A 20,935-nucleotide genomic window follows, 5' to 3' on the forward strand; every position below is an offset into this window, starting at 1 on the left:
GTTGGAAGCCATTATCCTCAGCAAACTGATGCAGGAACAGAAAAACAAACACCGCAACCAAGAATTTCATATCCAGTCAAACTAAGTTTCATAAGGGAGGGAGAAATAAAATCCTTTATAGACAAGGAAACGCTAAGAGATATTGTCACCAGCAGGCCTGCCTTACAAGTACTCCTGAAGGAAGCACTAAACATGGAAAGGAACAGCCAGTACCAGCCACTGCAAAAACATGCCAAATTGTAAAGACCATCGATACTAGGAAGAAACTGCATCAACTAATGAGCAAAATAACCAGCTAACATCATAATGACAGGATCATATTCACACATAACGATATTAACCTTAAATGTAAATGGGCTAAATACTCCAATTAAAAGACACAGACTGGCAAATTGGATAAAGAGGCAAGACCCATCAGTGTGCTATATTCAGGAGACCCATCTCACGTGCAGAGACACACACAGTCTCAAATTAAAGGGATTGAGGAAGATCTACCAAGCAAATGGAAAACAAAAAAAAAGCAGGGGTTGCAATCCTAGTCTCTGATAAAACAGACTTTAAACCAACAAAGATCAAAAGAGACAAAGAAGGCCATTACATAATGGTAAAAGGATCAATTCAACCAGAAGAGCCAACTATCCTAAATATATATGCACCCAATACAGGGGCACCCAGATTCATAAAGCAAGTTCTGAGAGACATAAAAAGAGACTTAGACTCCCACGCAATAATAATGGGAGACTTTAACACCCCACTGTCAACATTAGACACATCAACAAGACAGAAAGTTAACAAGGAAATCCAGGAATTGAACTCAGCTCTGCACGAAGCGGACCTAATATACATCTACAGAACTCTCCACCCCAAATCAACAGAATATACATTCTTCTCAGCACCACATCACACTTATTCCAAAATTTACCACATAGTTGGAAGTAAAGCACTCCTCAGAAAATGTAAAAGAACAGAAATTATAACAAACTGTCTCTCAGATGACAGGGCAATCAAACTAGAACTCAGGATCAAGAAACTCACTCAAAACTGCTCAAGTACATGGAAACTGAACAGCCTGCTCCTGAATGACTACTGGGTACATAACGAAATGAAGGCAGAAATAAAGATGTTCTTTGAAACCAATAAGAACAAAGACACAACATACCAGAATCTCTCGGACACATTTAAAGCAGTGTGCACAGGGAAATTTATAGCACTAAATGCCCACAAGAGAAAGCAGGAGAGATCTAAAATTGACACCCTAACATCACAATTAAAAGAACTAGAGAAGCAAGAGCAAACACATTCAAAAGCTAGCAGAAGGCAAGAAATAACTAAGATCAGAGCAGAACTGAAGGAGATACAGACACAAAAAACCCTGCAAAAAATCAATGAATCCAGGAGCTGGTTTTTTGAAAAGATCAACAAAATTGATAGACCGCTAGCAAGACTAATAAAGAAGAAAAGAGAGAAGAATCAAATAGACGCAATAAAAAATGATAAAGCGGATATCACCACCAATCCCACAGAAATACAAACTACCATCAGAGAATACTATAAACACCTCTATGCAAATAAACTAGAAAATCTAGAAGAAATTGATAAATTCCTGGACACATACACCCTCCCAAGGCTAAACCAGGAAGAAGATGAATCCCTGAATAGACTGATAACAGGTTCTGAAATTGAGGCAATAATTAATAGTCTACCAACCAAAAAAAGTCCAGGACCAGACGGATTCACAGCTGAATTCTACCAGAGGTACAAAGAGGAGCTGGTTCCATTCCTACTGAAATTACTCCAATCAATAGAAAAAGAGGGAATCCTCCCTAATTCATTTTATGAGGTCAACATCATCCTGATACCAAAGCCTGGCAGAGACACAACTAAAAAGGAAATTTTAGACCAACATCCCTGATGAACATCGATGCGAAAATCCTCAATAAAATACTGGCAAACTGAATCCAGCAGCACATCAAAAAGCTTATCCACCACGATCAAGTTTGCTTCATCCCTGAGATGCAAGGCTGGTTCAACATACGCAAATCAATAAACGTAATCCATCATATAAACAGAACCAAAGACAAAAACCACATGATTATCTCAATAGATGCAGAAAAGGCCTTTGACAAAATTCAACAGCCCTTCATGCTAAAACCTCTCAATAAACTAGGTATTGATGGGACGTATCTCAAAATAATAGGAGCTATTTATGACAAACCCACAGCCAATATCATACTGAACGGGCAAAAACTGGAAGCGTCCCCTTTGAAAACTGGCATAAGACAGGGATGTCCTCTCTCACCACTCCTATTCAACACAGTGTTGGAAGTTCTGGCCAGGGCAATTAGACAAGAGAAAGAAATAAAGGGTATTCAATCAGGAAAACAGGAAGTCAAATTGTCCCTGTTTGCAGATGACATGATTGTATATTTAGAAAACCCCATCGTCTCAGCCCCAAATCTCCTTAAGCTGATAAGCAACTTCAGCAAAGTCTCAGGATACAAAATCAATGTGCACAAATCACAAACATTCCTATACACCAGTAACAGACAAACAGAGAGCCAAATCATGAGTGAACTCCCATTCACAATTGCTTCAAATAGAACAAAACACCTAGGAATCCAACTTACCAGAGATGTGAAGGACCTCTTCAAGGAGAACTACAAGCCACTGCTCAACGAAATTAAAGAGGACACAAACAAATGGAAGAACATTCCATGCTCATGGATAGGAAGAATCAATATAGTGAAAATGGCCATACTGCCCAAGGTAATTTATAGATTCAATGCCATCCCTATCAAGCTACCAATGACTTTCTTCACAGAATCGGAAAAACCTACTTTAAAGTCCATATGGAACCAAAACAAAGCCTGTATTGCCAAGACAATCCTAAGCCAAAAGAACAAAGCTGGAGGCCTCATGCCACCTGACTTGGGACTATACTACAAGGCTACAGTAACCAAAACAGCATGGTACTGGTACCAAAACAGAGATATAGACCAATGGAACAGAATAGAGCCCTCAAAAATAATACCATACATCTACAACCATCTTATCTTTGACAAACCTGACAAAAACAAGAAATGGGGAAAGGATTCCCTATTTAATAAATGGTGCTGGGAAAACTGGCTAGCCATATATAGAAAGCTGAAACTGGATCCCTTCCTTACACCTTGTACAAAAATCAATTCAAGATGGATTAAAGACTTAAATGTTAGATCTAAAACCATAAAAACCATAGAAGAAAACCTAGGCAATACCATTCAGGCCATAGGCATGGGCAAGGACTTCATGACTAAAACACCAAAAGCAATGGCAACAAAAGCCAAAATTGACAAATGGGATCTAATTAAACTAAACAGCTTCTGCACAGCAAAAGAAAGTACCATCAGAGTGAACAGGCAACCTACAAAATGGGAGAAAATTTTTACAATCTACCCATCTGACAAAGGGCTAATATCCAGAATCTACGAAGAACTTAAACAAATTTACAAGAAAAAATCAAACAACCCCATCAAAAAGTGGGGCGAAGGATAACAGACACTTCTCAAAAGAAGACATTTATGCAGCCAACAGACACATGAAAAAATGCTCATCATCACTCACCATCAGAGAAATGCAAAACAAAACCACAGTGAGATACCATCTCACACCAGTTAGAATGGCAATCATTAAAAAGTCAGGAAACAACAGGTGCTAGAGAGGATGTGGAGAAATAGGAACGCTTTTACACTGTTGGGGAGACTGTAAACTAGTTCAATCATTGTGGAAGACAGTGTGGTGATTCTTCAAGGATCTAGAACTAGAAATACCATTTGACCCAGCCATCCCATTACTGGGCATATACCCAAAGGATTATAAATCATGCTGCTATAAAGACACATGCACACATATGTTTATTGTGGCACTATTCACAAGAGCAAAAACTTGGAACCAACACAAATGTTCATCAGTGATAGACTGGATGAAGAAAATGTGGCAGATATACACTGTGAAATACTATGCAGCCATAAAAAAGGATGAGTTCATGTCCTTTACAGGGGCATGGATGAAGCTGGAAACCATCATTCTCAGCAAAATATCACAAAGACAGAAAACCAAACACTGCATATTCTCACTCATAAGTGGGAGTTGAACAGTGAGAACATATGGACACAGGGAGGGGAACATCACACACTGGGGCCTGCTGGGGGGTTGGGGGAGGGGGGAGGGATAGCATTAGGAGATATACCTAATGTAAATGACAAGTTAATGGGTGCAGCACACCAACATGGCACATGTATACATATGTAACAAACCTGCATATTGTGCACATGTACCCTAGAACTTAAAGTAAAATAATATAAATAATAATTTTTTAAAAAAGAGTTAATTGGCTAGGCATAGTGTCTCAGGCCTGTAATCCCAGCACTTTGGGAGGCCAAGGCAGGTGTATCGCTTGAGGTCAGGAGTTCGAGACCAGCCTGGCCAACATGGAGAAACCCTGTCTCTACTAAAAATACCAAAATTAGCCAGGCATGGTGGCATGCACCTGTAATCCCAGCTACTTGGGAGGCTGAGGCAAGAGAATCACTTGAACCCGGGAGGTGGAGGTTGCAGTGAGCTGAGATCACACCACTATACTACAGCTTGAACAACAGAGTGAGACTCTGTCTTAAAAAAAACAAAAGAGTGAATTGATCCAAAATATATCAGAATTAACAACATATATGCACCAAACAACCCCAAATTCACAAGCAAAACTAACAGAATTGAAGGAGAAAATAGTCAATTCAATAGTAATTGGAGATTAATTAACCCACTTTCAATGGTGTATAGAATAGATAGACAGAATGTCTTCAAAAAAATGGAAGTCTTGAACAAGGTATAATCCAGTTTCCAGAGATCTAAAGAACCTCCATTTATTGATAAAAGAATATACATTCTTCTCAAGCACACGAGTAACATTTACCAAGAGAAAACCTATGTTACACCATAAAGCAAGCCTTAATAAAGTGTAAAAGACTGCAATGATACAAATTATACTATGTGACCACAGTGAAATGAAATTAGAAATTAATAACATGAAAATTTGGAAATTTCACAAGTATATGAAAATTGAGCACAGTTGTAAATAACAAAGCTCAAAAAGTAAATCACAAAAGAAATTAGAAAATGCCTTGAGGTAAATGAAAATAAAAACACAGTATACCAGATCTTATGAGATGCAGTAAAAATAGTGCCTAGACGGAAATGTATAATTAATGCCTATTTTTTTTAAAAAAGGTAGATCTCAAATCAAAACCAAAACTTTATCTTAAAGAGAGAAAAAAAAAAAAAAGCAAATCCAAAGCAATCAGAAGGAAACAAATAATATTACAGAGAAAATAAAGGAAATAGAAAATAGAAAAACCATAGAGAAAATCTGTAAAACCAAATGTTGGTTCTTTGAAAAGACCAACAAAACTTTAGCTAATCTTACCAGGCAAAAAAAAAAAAAAAGCTCAGCTGGGCGCAGTGGCTCACGTCTGAAATCCCAGCACTTTGGAAGGCTGAGGCTGGTGGATTACCTGAGGTCAGAAGTTCGAGACCAGCCTGGGCCAACATGGTGAAACCTCATCTCTACTAAAAATGCAAAAATTAGCTGGGTGTGATGGCACACACCTATAATCCTAGCTACTTGGGAGGCTGAGCCAGGAGAATCACTTGAACCCAGGAGGCAAGGTTGCAGAGAACCAAGATTGCACCACTGCACTCCAGCCTGGGTGACAGAGCAAGACTCTGTTTCAAAGGAAGGAAGGAAGGAAGGAAGGAAGGAAGGAAGGAAGGAAGGAAGGAAGGAAAGGAAGGAAGGAAGGAAGGAAGGAAGGAAGGAAGGAAGGAAGGAAGGAAGGAAGGAAGGAAGGAAGGAAGGGAGAGAAAGGAAAAGAAAAAACAGACTAAAATTAGTAACATCAGAAATGAAAAATGGGACATTATTAATAACCTTACAAAACAAAAAAGATTATAAGGTGTTTTTGACTGAATGTTCCCCCTCACTGTCTCTAAATCCACATGATGAAGCCCTAGCTCTCAATGTGATGATACTTAAAGAAGGGGTTAGAGTAAAGTAAATAGGGTTAGATTAGGTCATGAGCTTGGGCCCTCATCCTGGAATTAGTGGACTTCGAAAAAGAGGGAGAGATGAGATCATGGCAGACAGGAGGCAGGACTAGATTGAAGCTCCCACTTGAATGGACAGAACAGCCTGTGGAGGCTTGCACTGTGACCTTTTGCTGCAGTATGACTGCAGAAATATATTCAGAAAGTCAAGAGAACCCATATATCTTCTGAAGGAAGTGGGTTGTTCCTGCAAGACTCCAGAGACACCCCAAATACTGTGAGTGCCCAAACTGTGGAAGTGGGAAAGGAAGATTGTTCATCCATGAACACTCACCCCCACAGGGGAACCTGAAGGTCTAGATTATGGTAGAAGATTCTGACCTTACCTGGAGCTGAGTCAATTTAGAGAGCTGAGCGAAATACAGGAGTAGAGGAAGTAGCAGGAAAATCTCTGTGGGCTTGCTGGGTCCCTTAGCAAGCCATTTCTGCCTCACCTCACAGGGATCCTTGAGGAGAGCTACCAGAGTCACTGGGAAAAGGCCACAGGGAGAAGAAAAGCTCCAGCTGAACTTTGTAACAATTTGAACCAATTGAGAAGCCTCCTGGACAGAACCTGGGGTAGGGTGTGAATCTGGTGTGCAGACTCCATAGGTGGGAGAGGAAGGAAAGCCCTAGTTATTTTCACAGCTGGGAGGTGGGTAGCCTGGGGCAAGTTCTCAGTCCTGCTGGCCCACTGACTGAAAACTGACTTGTTGCTGTTGGGGGTGGGGGCATGGTGGAAGTGAGATTGGCCCTTTGGGTTGGGTGGGAGCTGGGTGAGGCCTGTGACTGACAGCTTTCCCGCACTTCCCTGACAACCAGCATGACACAGCAGAGGCAGCCATAATCCTCCTGGGAACAAAACTCCATTGACCTAGGAACCTCACCCCCACCCCCAACAGGAGCCGCAACAAGACTCGCCCAAGTAGAGTCTGAGCTCAGACACACCTAGTCTTGCCCCCACCTAATGGTCCTTCCCTACCCACCCTGGTAACTGAAGACAAAGGACAAAAACTCTTGGGAGTTCTAAGGCCTCTCCCACCACCTGTTCCTCCACATACTACCACAGCTGATGCTCTCTTGAAAGCACCACCTCCCAGCAGAAGGCCAACCAATACAAAAATAGTGCAATAATCAACTGAAGCTAAGGACCCTCACAGGGTCCATTTGATAACCCTGCTACCTCCACCAGAGCAGATGCCAATATCCATGGCCGAGAAACCCACAGATTGTTCACATCATAGGACTCTGTGCAGACAACCCCCACTACTAGCCCAGAGCCTGATAGACTTGCTGGATGGCTAGAAGAGATAACAATCACTATAGCTCAGCTCTCAGGAAGCCACATCCCTAGGAAAAGGGTGACAGTACTACAAGAAACCACCCCGTGGACAAAAGGAACTGAACAACAGTCTTGAGCCTGAGATGTTCCTGCTGACAGAAGCTACCCAAATGAGAAGGAACCAGAAAACCAACCCTTGTAATATAAAAAAGCTTTTTAACATCCCCCAAAAATCATACTAGCTTTCCAGCAATGGATCCAAACCAAGAAAAAAAATCCCTGATCTACCTGAAAAAGAATTCAGAAGGTTAGTTATTAAGCTAATCAGGGAGGCACCAGAGAAAGGTGAAGCCCAATGTAAGGAAATCCAAAAAATGATACAAGTGAAGGGAGAAATACTCAATGAAAAAGGTAGCATAAATTAAAAATAATCAAAACTTCAGGAAACAATGGACACACTATGCAAATGCTCTGGAAAGTCTCAGCAATAGAATCGAACAAGCAGAATAAAGAACTTCAGAGCTTAAAGACAAGGTTTTCAAATTAACCCAACCCAGCAAAGACAAAGAAAAAAGAATAAGAAAATATGAACAAAGCCTCCAAGAAGTCTAGGATTAGCTGGGCATGGTGGCTCACGCCTGTAATCCCAGCACTTTGGGAGGCCGAGGTGGGAGGATCACGAGGTCAGAAGATCAAGACCATCCTGGCCAACATGGTGAAACCCCATCTCTGTTAAAAATACAAAAAAATTAGCCGGCGTGGTGGTGGGCGCCTGTAATCCCAGCTACTTGGGAGGCTGAGGCAGGAGAATGGCGTGAACCCAGGAGGCGGAGCTTGCAGTGAGTAGAGATTGGGTCACTGCACTCCAGCCTGGGTGACAGAGCAAGACTCTGCCTCAAAAAAAAAAAAAAAAGAAGTCTGGGATTATGTTAAACAACCAAATCTAAGAATAATCAGTGTTCCTGAGGAAGAAGAGAAATCTGAAAGTTTGGAAAGTATATTTGGGGGAAAAATCAAGGAAAACTTTTCTGGTCTTGCTAGAGAACTAGACATCTAAATACAAGAAGCTCAAAGAACATCTGGGAAACTCGTCACAAAAAAGATCATTGCCTAGGCACATTGTCATCAAGTTATCTGAAGTTAAGATGAAGGAAAAAATATTAAAAACTGTGAGGCAAAAACATCAGGTAACCTATAAAGGAAAACCTGTCAGATTAATAACATATTTCTCAGAGAAACTCTATAAGCTAGAAGGGATTGGGGCCCTATCTTCGGCCTTCACAAACAAACAATTATCAGCGAAGAATTCTATACCCAGTGAAACTAAGCCTTGTAAATTAAGGAAAAATACAGTCTTTTTCAGACAAACAAATGGTGAGAGAATTCACCACTACCAAGCCAGCACTACAAGAACTGCTAAAAAGAGCTCTAAATTTTTAAACAAATCCTGGCAACACATCAAAACAGAACCTCTTTAAGCATAAATCTCACAAGACCTACAAGACAAAAATACAGTTAAAAAAAAAAAACCCCAAGATATACAGGAAACAAATAGCATGATGAATGAAATGATACCTCACATCTCAGTAAAACATTCAATGTAAATGCCCTAAATGCTCCACTGAAAAGATACAGAATTGCAGAATGGATAAGAATTCACCAACCAACTATCTGCTGCCTTCAAGAGACACACCTAACACAAAAGGACTCATATAAACTTAAGGAAAGGAATGGAAAAAGACGTTGCATGCAAATGGATACCAAAAGTAAGCAGGGGAAGCTATTCGTATATCAGACAAAACAAATGTTAAAGCAACAGCGGTTGAAAAAACAAAGAGAGTCATTATATAGTGATAAAAGGTCTTGTCCAATGGGAAAATATCACAATCCTAAATATATATGCACCTAAAACTGGAGTTCCCAAATTTGTAAAACAATTATTAATAGACATAAGAAATAAGATAGACAGAAACACAATAATAGTGGGGGCCTTTAATACTCCACTAATAGCACTAGACAGGTCATGAAGACAGAAAGTCAACAAAAAACAATAAATTTAAACAGTACCCTGGAACAAATGGACTTAACAGATATACACAGAACATTCTACCCGACAACCACAGAATATACATTCTATTCAACAGTAAATGGAACTTTCTCCAAAAGACCATATGATAGGCCACAAAACGAGCCTCAACAAATGTAAGAAAATTGAAATTATATCAAGTACCCTCTCAGACCACAATGGAATACAACTGGAAATCAACTCCAAAAGGAACCTTCAAAACCATGCAAATACATGGAAATTAACCTGCTCCTGAATGATCATTGGGTCAAAAATGAAATCAAGATGAAATTTAAAAATTCTTCTAACTGAATGACAATAGCAACAAAACCTATCAAAACCTCTGGAATACAGTAAAGGCAGTGCTAACAGGAAAGTTCATAGCCCTAAATACCTACATCAAATGCATATTGGGTGGGCTGCTAGAATACTACTGGTTAGACTATGTAGCACAGCAGCCCTCCCAGTCTTACATTACAAGGAGATTCTGAGGCAGGAACGTGGTCCTCATGGTTCCACTCACAGCACCAGGCTTGCCATTGCTGGTAGATATTTGGTTGGGACTTGGTTTGCTGTGAATTGGGATATATACTTGTTTCAGCTTATTCTCAGTTTCTGCTGCTTTAACCATTTCTGTTGCACATATCTGTCAGTAGTTCTCCACAAGAAATAACATTCAGCGATACTAGTCAATGACTTCCAAGGGAAAAAGTTTTGGCACACGTTGTTGAAGTCTGCCATATTTTTTCCAGCGCCTTTTCAAATAAGCTAGATTAAGAGGCTGACCATTCTTCCATTTTATCTCTGCATAAAACAGCTTCTTCAAGTGGTACTGAGACACTAATTGCACTGCTCAAATCATAGCTGTGTCTATACAGTGTATCCATAGCATGAAAGAATATGTAATATGCCTACATCAAAAAGGCTAGAAGAACACAAACAGATAATCTAAAGTCACACCTCAAGGAACTAGAGAAGCAAGAACAAACTAAACCCAAACCCAGCAGAAGAAAGGAAATCACCAAGATCAGAGCAGAACTAAATGAAATTGAAACAAACACAAAAATACAAAAGATAAACAAAGCAAAAAACTGCTTCTTTGAAAAGATAAATAAACTTGATAGACCATTAGAAAGATTAACCAAGAAAAGAAGAGAGAAAATCCAAATAAGCACAATTAGAAACATCTGGATGTCCTGGCAGAAGTTTGCTGCAGGGCTGGAACCCTAATGGAGAATCTCTGCTAGGACAGTGTGGAAGGGAAATGTGGGCTCAGAGCCACAACACAGAGCTCCCACTGAGGCACTGCCTAGTAGAGCTGTGAGAAGAGGGCCACTGTCCTCCAGACCCCAGAATGGTAGATCCACCAACAGCTTACCCCATGTACCTGGAAAAGCCACGGACATCCAATGCCAGCCCATGAAAGCAGCTAGGAGGGAGACTGTACCCTGCAAAGCCACAAAGGTGGGGCTGCTCAAGGCCATAGGAGCCCACCTCTTGTATCAGCATGGCCTGGATGTGAGACGTGAAGTCAAAGGAGATCATTTTGTAACTTAAAGGTTTAATGATTGCCCTATTGGGTTTTGGACTTGGGTGGAGCCTTTAACTCCTGTGTTTTGGCCAATTTTTCTCCCATTGGAATGAGTGTATTTGCCCAATGCCTGTAGCCCCCAGTGTAACTAGAAAGTAACTAACTTGCTTTTGATTTTACAGGCTCATAGGCAGAAGGGACTTGCCTTGTCTCAGATAAAACTTTGAACTTGGACTTTTGAGTTAATGCTGGAATGAATTAAGACTTTGGAGGACTGTTGGGAAGGCATGACTGTGTTTTGAAATGTGAGAACATGAGATTTGGAAGGGGCCAGGGCATAATTCTGTGGTTTGGCTGTGTCCCCACCCAAATCTCATTTTGAATTGTAGTTACCATAATCCCCATGTGTCATGGGAGGGACCCAGTTGGAGGTAATTGAATCATGGGGTGGTTGCCTCCATGCTATTCTCATGATAGTGAGTGAGTTCTCATGGATCTGATGGTTTTATATGGGGCTTTTCCCACCTTTGCTCTGCACTTATCCTTGCTGCTGCCATGTGAAGAAAGACATGTTTGTTTCCCTTTCCATCATGATTGTAAGTTTCCTTAGGCCTCCCCAGCACTGGAGAACTGTGAGTCAATTAAACCTCTTTCCTTTATAAATTGCCCAGTCTCAAGTATGCCTTTATTAGCAGTGTGAGAACGGAATAGTACAATGGTGTTATAATGAAACTCCATAATTGAGACAGTGAGGTCCATTCATATGTAGATTATTTAGGTCTAAATAAAATTCACCCAGCCTGGCTAACACAGTGAAACCCCACCTCTACCAAAAAATACAAAAATTAGCCAAGTGTGGTGGCATGTGCCTATAGTCTCAGCTCCTTGGAAGGCTGAGACATGAGAATTGCTTGAGCCTAAGAGGTGGAGGTTGCAGTGGGCCAAGATTGCACTACTGCACTCCAGCCTGGGTGACAGAGCAAGACCCTGTCATAAATAAATAAATAAATAAATAAATAAATAAATTTTGCCAATTTACACTTAAACAAGGATTTTACACCATAACCAAATGAGATTTATCACAGGAATACAAGGTTGGCTCAACATAAGGAAATCAATCATTAGGATATACCATATTAATAACCAGAAAAACCCATATGATCATCTCAATTAATGCAAAAAGTGCATTTGACAAAATGCAACATGTTATGATTTAAAAACACACACACACACACACACTTGGCAAATGAGGAGTAAAAGGGAGCTTAACCTGATAAAGAGAATCTATGAAAACCCCAGAACTAATACCATATTTAAAGATCAAAGACTGACAGTTTTACTCTTAAAATCAGAAAAAAGACAATGGTTTTCCAGTCTGATATTACTTTATAATTATAAAGCCATGTGTGTTATAATTTAAAATATATTCTATAAAGTCTGGATGTGGTGGCACATGCCTGTCATCCCAGCACTTTGGGAGACTGAAGTGGGAGGATTGCTTGAGGCCAGAGTTTGAGACCAGTTTGGGCAACATAGTGAGACTCTGCCTTTACAAAAAATTACAATATTAGCTGAGTGTTGTGGCATGTACCTGTAGTCCTACCTACTTAAGAGGCTGAGGCAGGAGGATTGAGAGGATCAATCGAGCTCAGGAATTTGAGGCTGCAGTGAGCTATGACTGCACCACTACATCCAGCCTAGGTAATAGAGTGAAATCTTGTATCTAAAAAACAACAACACTTCTTAAAGGATATGCATGGTATAATCCAATTTTCATTCTTTAACACGTATATATGATGCACAGAAATGAGTTTGGAAGGCTGTATACCAAGATGTTGTCAGTGGTGATTGGGATGGTGGCAGTGTTGATGATGTATATAGTTTATATTTGTTTTTTTTTTTAACAACAACTTTATTGAGATGTAACTCAGATGCCATACAGTCCACTCATATTTAAAGTATACAATCCAATGGTTTTTAGCACAATTATGCAAGCATAACCACTATCTAATTCCAGAATATTTTTATCACTCTAAAAAGAAACCTTCTACTCATTAGAAGTCACTCCTCACTTCCTTCCCTTCCAGCCCCCAGCAACCACTAACCATCTCTCTGTTTGTATGAGTTTACTCATTCTGGATATATGCTATGTAAATCATATCATATAATATGTACTTTTTTGTGTGTCTGGCTTCTTTCATGTATAATAATGTTTTCAAGGTCCATCCATATTGTAGCATGTATCAGTACTTTATTCCTTTTTACAGCTAAACAATATCCCATTGTATGGATATACTACATTTTGTGTATGTTTTTATCAGTTGATGGACATTTGTGTTGTTTCTACTTCTTGACTATTATTATTAATGGTGCTATGATCATTCATGTACAAGCTTTTATGTAGACATATATTTTCATTTATCCTGTATATATAGTAGGTATATGTTTAGCATCTTAAGAAATTGCCAAGCAGTTTCCAAAATGATTGCATATTTTATATTTCTATCAGCAATATATGAAATGTATGTATGAAAGTCCTAGTTGCTCTATATCTTCTCCAATATTTGGTTTGATTAGTCTTTTAAATTTTAACCCTTCTAATGGATGTGTCATAGTATCTCATTGTGTTTTAATTTGCATTTGCCTGATGATTAATGATGTTGAGGGTCTTTTCATGGACTTATTGGCTGTTAGCGTATCTTCTTTTTTAAAGTGTCTTGCCAAGACTTTCGTTCCTGTTTAAAATTGGGTTTTCATTTTGATACCTGTTTGTAGAAGTTTTTATATATTCTGAACACACATCTTCATGAATATTTTCTGTAGTCTGTGGCTTGCCATTTCATTTTCCAACTTTGAGTCAAGGTCTACTATTAGACTCCAAACACTGGGCAGGCTGAAAGCTTTGTCTTCTGTTCTCCACCCTACTTCCTGTGAAACCATTATAAATGCAATGTCAAGATCACCAGAGTTTAGCATATGTTCTTAAGACAAAGGCCTTAGCACATTTCTCACCTCTTAGGAGGTTCCATGTTCACTTTATTTTTAACTTCTGGGAGGCTTTACTTTCTTGGCAGTTCAGTAATGTGTTTGAAAGTTTGTTTGTTTATATTTTATATGGCAGCAGTATTACTTTGAGGGAGAGGATGATAGCTTCCCTTGCAGCTAGCACTGATCATGTGACATAGTTCTGGCCAATAAGAAAAGAGGAAGTCTGCTGGCAATGATCGTTTCCTCTTCCTTCCACTTTTCTGCTTTGAATATAGATGTGAGAACCAGAGATGAAGCACCCATCTTTAATTCATTAGGAAATAACACATTTGCTAAGAATGGCTAAATAGAAAGAAAACAGAAACCATGAACAATGACGACATCATGAGGTGTAAGACCAATCCTGGGTTGCCTAACTTCGAACTTCTTAGTGAAAAGTTATATACTCTAATTTGTCTAAACTACTGTTGGTTGGGTTTTCTGATACTTACAGTCAGATATTAAAGTTATTTTTGGAGATTTAATATTTATATAATCATTCGTCCATCTAATCAATAAGCATATATTAAATACATACCAAGTGCCAGACATTGTTAGCAGGGTTTCTCAGTAGGGGTGGTATTATTATTATTAATTAGCATTTTAAACATTTGTGAGAAAGTTTTTGTAGTGTTACAACTGGAAGCAACTAATATTTAGTGGATTGGTACTGGGAATACAATATTTCTTTTTTTATATCTTTTTTTTTCTTTTTTTGAGACAGAGTTTCGCTCTTGTTGCCCAAGTTGAAGCGCAATGGCGCAATCTTGGCTCACCACAACCTCTGCTTCCCAGGTTCAAGCAATTATCCTGCCTCAGCCTCTCGAGTAGCTGAGATTACAGGCATGCACCACCACGCCTGGCTAATTTTGTATTTTTAGTAGAGATAGGGTTTCTCCATGTTGGTCAGGCTGGTCCTGAACTCCCGACCTCGGGGGATCTACCCACCTCAGCCTCCCAAAGTGCTAGGATTACAGGCGCGAGCCACTGTGCCCGGCCAATACAATATTTCTTAAAATGCATAAGACTGTCCCATGCAGTAAGAATTGCCCTATATCTTGCATGCTTTTCAATGTCCACCAAAGACATATATCCAGCTGAAAAAGGTGTTTTTAATGATCTGAAATTAGAACTTAATTCATTTTGCAAATAAATGCCAAGTAGTTTCTTCACATGTTTAATAGATTTAAATTTTCCAGAAATTTTTTTTAAAGAAACAAGGCCTTGCTCTATTGCTCAGGCTGGAGTGCAGTGGCACGATCATAGCTCACTGCATCCTCAAACTCCTAGATTCAAGCAGTCCTCTGACCTCAACCTCAGCCTCCTGAGTAGCTAGGACTACAGGGGTAGTCCTACCATGTAACATGGTAGTAGTAACTACCATGCCCAGATGTTTTTTGTTTTTTTTAGAGATGGGGTTCTCCCTATGTTGCCCAGGCTGGTCTTGAACTTTGGCTTCAGGAGATCCTCCTTCCTTGGCCTCCTAAAGTGCTGGGATTACAGACACGAGCCACCATGCCCAGCCTCCAGGAATATTTTGTTAGAAATACACCATAAGGTATTCAACATTTAGGAAAATCACATAATCACTAGTAATGCCGCATATGGTTTTAAAGTTTCCAGTATAACACAGCTATATCATACTACATTTATAGCTGTCTCATTTACATTTATTCTATATATTAGTGTAAGCATCTGACTATGTTATTAAGTCTAGAAGTCAAACTTAGATATTTACCTATTGAAATACATACTACTGTATTATAAACAACTTTGCTTTTATTACTCCCTTACATAATTAGGCATTATGTTGCTTTTAAAAATTATGTTCACTTGTAAGTAATATAGTCTATTTAGCTAATGACAGAATTGTAAGCAGGTCTTACAAAATATCTATAATAAGAAGGGAGTTGCATTTGGATAGAGTTAAGAATCATTGGTTTTAATAGTGATTCCTTATTTTTAAGAAATTGTTGGCCAGGCACAGTAACTCATGCCTGTAATCCCAGCAGTTTGGGAGGCCAAGATGGGCAGATCACTTGAGCCTGAGTTCAAGACCAGCCTGGACAACATGGCAAAACTCCATCTCTACTAAAGATACAAAAAATTAGCCAGGCATATTGGCGCACCCCTGTAGTACCCAGGAGGATGAGGTGAGAGGATCAACTAAGCCTGGGAGGTTGAGGCCACAGTGAGCTGTGATCATGCCATTGCACTCCAGTCTGGGTGAGAGTGAGACCTTGTCTCAAAGAAAAAAAAAATTGTTACATAGTATTTAATACTTTTCATTCAAGATGACAAGAAAATGCCTAAAAGCAAAGAAAATCCATGGTTGCTTGGAAAACCTGATCCCCAGCTAGAATTCCCTGCCTATAGATTTTTAATATCTGAGTTTACACTTTATGGCTCTTTGACTCAGATTGCATTTTACTCCGCTGGGCAGCAGAAGTTCCTGCCACTCTCCCAGATCCTGGTGACTACTGGGGAGGGTTGTGAAGTCACCTCCAGTGAATCCATATGGGTCTGCAGCAATTTGATTCTTGCTTCCTCAGAGGAAAAAATTTGACTGAGGGGCATAAGGCAGAGTGAGAGACCGAGGTAAGTTTTAGAGCAAGAGTGAAAGTTTATTTGAAGTTTTAGTACAGGAATGAAAGGAAGCAAAGTATACTTGGAAGAGGGCCCAGCAGACCACTTGAGAGATCCAAGTGCCCCGTCTGACCTTTGACTTGGGGTTTTCTACATTGGCATGGTTCTGGGGTTGGCATTTCTTCTTCCTTGATTTTTCCCTTGGAGTGGGCTGTCCATATGCGTGATGGCCTGCCAGCACTTGGGAGGGGCCCCATGTGCAGTGTGTTTACTGAAGTTGTGTGCATGCTCACCTGAGGCATTTTTTTCCTTACCAGTTGAGCGTTCCTAGAGGAAGGTCATATACCGGTTAAACACTGCCATTTTGCCTCTTAGTGTGCATGTTTGAGCCCATTCGCCCAACTCCTGAGATTTTATCAGAAAGCTACTGATCACCAGCTTTGGGTATTTTCTGTCTATTGGGAGGCTGTCTTTTCCTGGCACCAGCTGCGACCAATTATGTTGGAAAGGCAGTTTAACAACCACCTGAACATCACCTGATGGTCACCTGACATTCCTGGAGGGAGCCCTCTCCTGCCCTGCTCCTGTCTGCCTAACTACCACTCTAAAAACCTAAGAACTTGGATGTATTTCTCCTAAGTTTGACACCATTCCTCTGAAGAGGAGAACACAATTAAGGAGGACTTACTGACTTACGGATGGAGAATGAGTGAAAGAAGAAATGCAACGTGTCTAAGATTATGCAAAAAGCAGTGAATGTTCAGAGGTAGGACCCAAATCTAATTTTCCAATTCCTGGAGCTAAATTAGGCTTAACCCATTAGTGTATGCTTTATATTTATTTATTTATTTTTGAGACAGAGTCTCAATCTATTGCCCAGGCTGGAGTGCAGTGCCACAATCTCGGCTCACTGCAACCTCTGCCTCCCGGGTTCAAGCAATTCTCTTGCTTCAGCCTTTTTGTATTTTGAATTTTTTTGTATTATTAGTAGAGACGGGGTTTCACCATATTGGCCAGGCTGATTGGAACCCCTGACCTGGGGTGATCCACATGCCTTGGCCTCCCAAAGTGCTGAGATTACAGGCATGAGCCACTGTGCCCAGCCTGTTTTCTATTTTGAGGAAAAAAAAAAAAAAAAAAAAAAAAAGACATGGGAATATCTGTGTGTGGTCAGAAAGACCTCTTTCCTCTTGAAGCTTAATAACTTTTAAAAAGCCGGGCGCGGTGGCTCAAGCCTGTAATCCCAGCACTTTGGGAGGCGAGACGGGCAGATCACGAGGTCAGGAGATCGAGACCATCCTGGCTAACCCGGTGAAACCTCGTCTCTACTAAAAATAAAAAAAAAAATTAGCCGGGCGAGGTGGCAGGCACCTGTAGTCCCAGCTACTCGGGAGGCTGAGGCTGGAGAATGGCATGAACCCGGGAGGCGGAGCTTGCAGTGAGCTGTGATCCGGCCACTGCACTCCAGCCTGGGCGACAGAGCGAGACTCCCTCTCAAAAAAATAAAAATAATAACTTTAAAAAAGTGGCTTACCACAGGCAACAAAAGGAAAAATAGATAAATGGATAAATGGGATTCCATCAAACTAAAAAGCTTCTGTATAACAAAGGAAACAATCAAAAGGGTGAAGAAACAACCTACAGAACGGGAGGAAATATTTGCAAATCATACAAAGAGGTTAATGTCCAAAATATATAAGGAACTTGTACAACTCAATAGTAAGAAAACAAATAACCCGATTTTATTTTATTTTATTTTTATTTTTTGCTGTTCCTCGCAGAGCAGAGCTAATTTTTAGGCAGGGGGCCCAGAGTCAGCCGCAATTTTAAAATGGACAAAAAGCTCGAATAAGCACTTTTCCAAAAAAGATATACAAATGTCCAACAGGTATATGAAAAAATGCTTAATGTCACTAATCATTAGAAAAATGCAAATTAAAATCACAATGATATATCACCTCATGCCTGTTAGAATGGCTATAATAGAAAACACAAGTGTTGGTGAGGATGTGGAGAAAAGAGAACACTTGTACAGTGTTGGTGGAAATGTAAATTAGTACGGCCATTATAGAAAAGAGTATGGAGGTTCCTCAAAAAAATTAAAAATAGAACTAGCATATGATCCAGCAATCCCACTTCTGGGTATATAACCAAAGGATATGAAATTAGTATCTCAGAAAGATATCAGCATGCCCGTGTTTATTGCAGCATTATAAACAATAACCAAGATATAGAATCAACCTAAGTGCCCATCAATGGATGAATAAAGAAAATGTGGTATGTATACAATGGAATGCTATTCAGTCTTAAAAAAGAAAGAAATCTTGTCATGTGACAACATGGATAAATGTGGAGGACATTATGTCAAGTGAAATATGCCAGACATGGAAAGACCATCTGAAAAAGTCAAACTCACAGAAGCAGAGAGTAGAATTAGAATGGTAGTTATCAGGGGCTCATGGTTCCCAGTTGGTTGGGAAAGGTCATGACATAAGACAGGGGGATTGGAGATACAGATGCTACTCAAGAAATACAAATTTTGAGTTAAACCTCAGAAATACATTCAGGAGATCTATTGTATGTCACAGTGACTATTGTTAATAACATATTGAATATTTGAAAATAGCTAAGAGTGTTGGTTTTAAGTGTTCTCAGCACAAAAAAAAATAAGTGAAGTAATGCATATGTTAATTAGCTTGATTTAGCCATTCCACAATGTATGCATATATCAAAGCATCATGTTATACACCATACATATATACAATTTTTAGTCATCAATTTAAAAAAGGAAAGAAAATGTAGCTCACATTTCTCCCATTGAATCTTCTTTTTTTCTAAGTACAGTCATCCCTTGGTATCCTCAGGGGATTTGTTCCAGTACCCCCGAGGATACCAAAATCCATGGATGCTCAAGTCCCTGATATGAAGTGATGTAGTATTTGCTTATTATCTGAGCACATCCTCCTATACACTTTAAATCATCTCTAGATTACTTATAATACCAACACAACATGAATGCTATGTGAAGCACTGTTATATTGCACTCTTTTAAATTTGTATTCTTTTTATTGTTGTCTTGTTATTTTTAATTTTTTTTCCAAATATTTTATAACTGAGACTGGTTAAATCCATGGATGGTGAACCACAGATACAACAAAGAACCAACTATAATTTCACTTGTATAAGTTCCTTCGAGCTTCACAAAAATCCCATTATTTCATTTATAAGTGAGGAGAATGAAGGGAAGAAAATTTCAAAGGTCACAGAATAATTAATTGACAAGGTAGAAGCTCAGTTTCCTGAACTTCTAGCCAAGCTTCTTTGATATAGTAAAGTATTTATAAAGGAGTCAATGTTCACCTCTTATTAATATTATGGGTTTAAAATGTTTTCATTATCTAATTATACTTGGTCTCCTATGATTTTGTTACCACTCCCTACTCATGCAACATCATGCTCTCTTACTGGATACCTGATAGTTTCTTCCCTCTTATACTGGGATCTTTCCATTTGGCTCTACCAGAAAAATTTCATTTAAGCAAATTATTAGAATCAGATGAGAAATTTTAAAGGCAATGTGACACTTTTTGCCTAAGACTTGGGCAAATGTCTGAAACTCTCTATACTCCAGTTCATTTTAACTTCATATCTGATTGTTTGCTCTTTATAAATACTCACAACAGAGTTATAATATCCCAGGTATTAACTAAGCCTGTAAAACTGCCTGTGATTTTAGGTGGAGGATTAAGGGGAAGAGACAGAGCTGATTTTACCGGGGATCCAACAGAGCTCTGATGATATGGACTGCTTCCTGTTTTGCCTGTGAAGATTGTCCAGAGCTAAAGTAAGAAAACGTGGAGAATATGGAGATAAAATATGAGACAAAAGGTAGAAAATAGACAAAAGGAAAATATTATATGTATTACACATTTTGTAATTAAGAGTGTAAAGGATTAGCTGGATGTAGTGGTGTGGGACTGTAGCCTTAGCTACTTGGCAGGCTGAGGTGGGAGAATTATTTATAAGCCCAAGAGATGGAGACTGCAGTGAACTGTGATTATGCCACTGTGCTTTAGCCTGGGCAGCAGAGTAGGACCTTGTCTCTAAATTAAATTAAAAAATGTAAAGGGGAGCCAGGCAACGTGACACACATCTGTAATCTCAGCTACTTGGGAGGCTGAGGTGGGAGGATTGCTTGAGACCAGCAGTTTGAGGTCAGCCTGGGCAACATAGTGAGACCCCATCTCTACAAAAAAGAAAAAGAAAGAATGTGAAGGAGAATGCTCAGGTGATATTGCTATGAACTACACCGTTACTATATCAAACA

The sequence above is a fragment of the Macaca thibetana genome, chromosome 12 (assembly GCF_024542745.1).
Source record: "Macaca thibetana thibetana isolate TM-01 chromosome 12, ASM2454274v1, whole genome shotgun sequence".
Lineage (NCBI taxonomy): Eukaryota > Metazoa > Chordata > Mammalia > Primates > Cercopithecidae > Macaca > Macaca thibetana.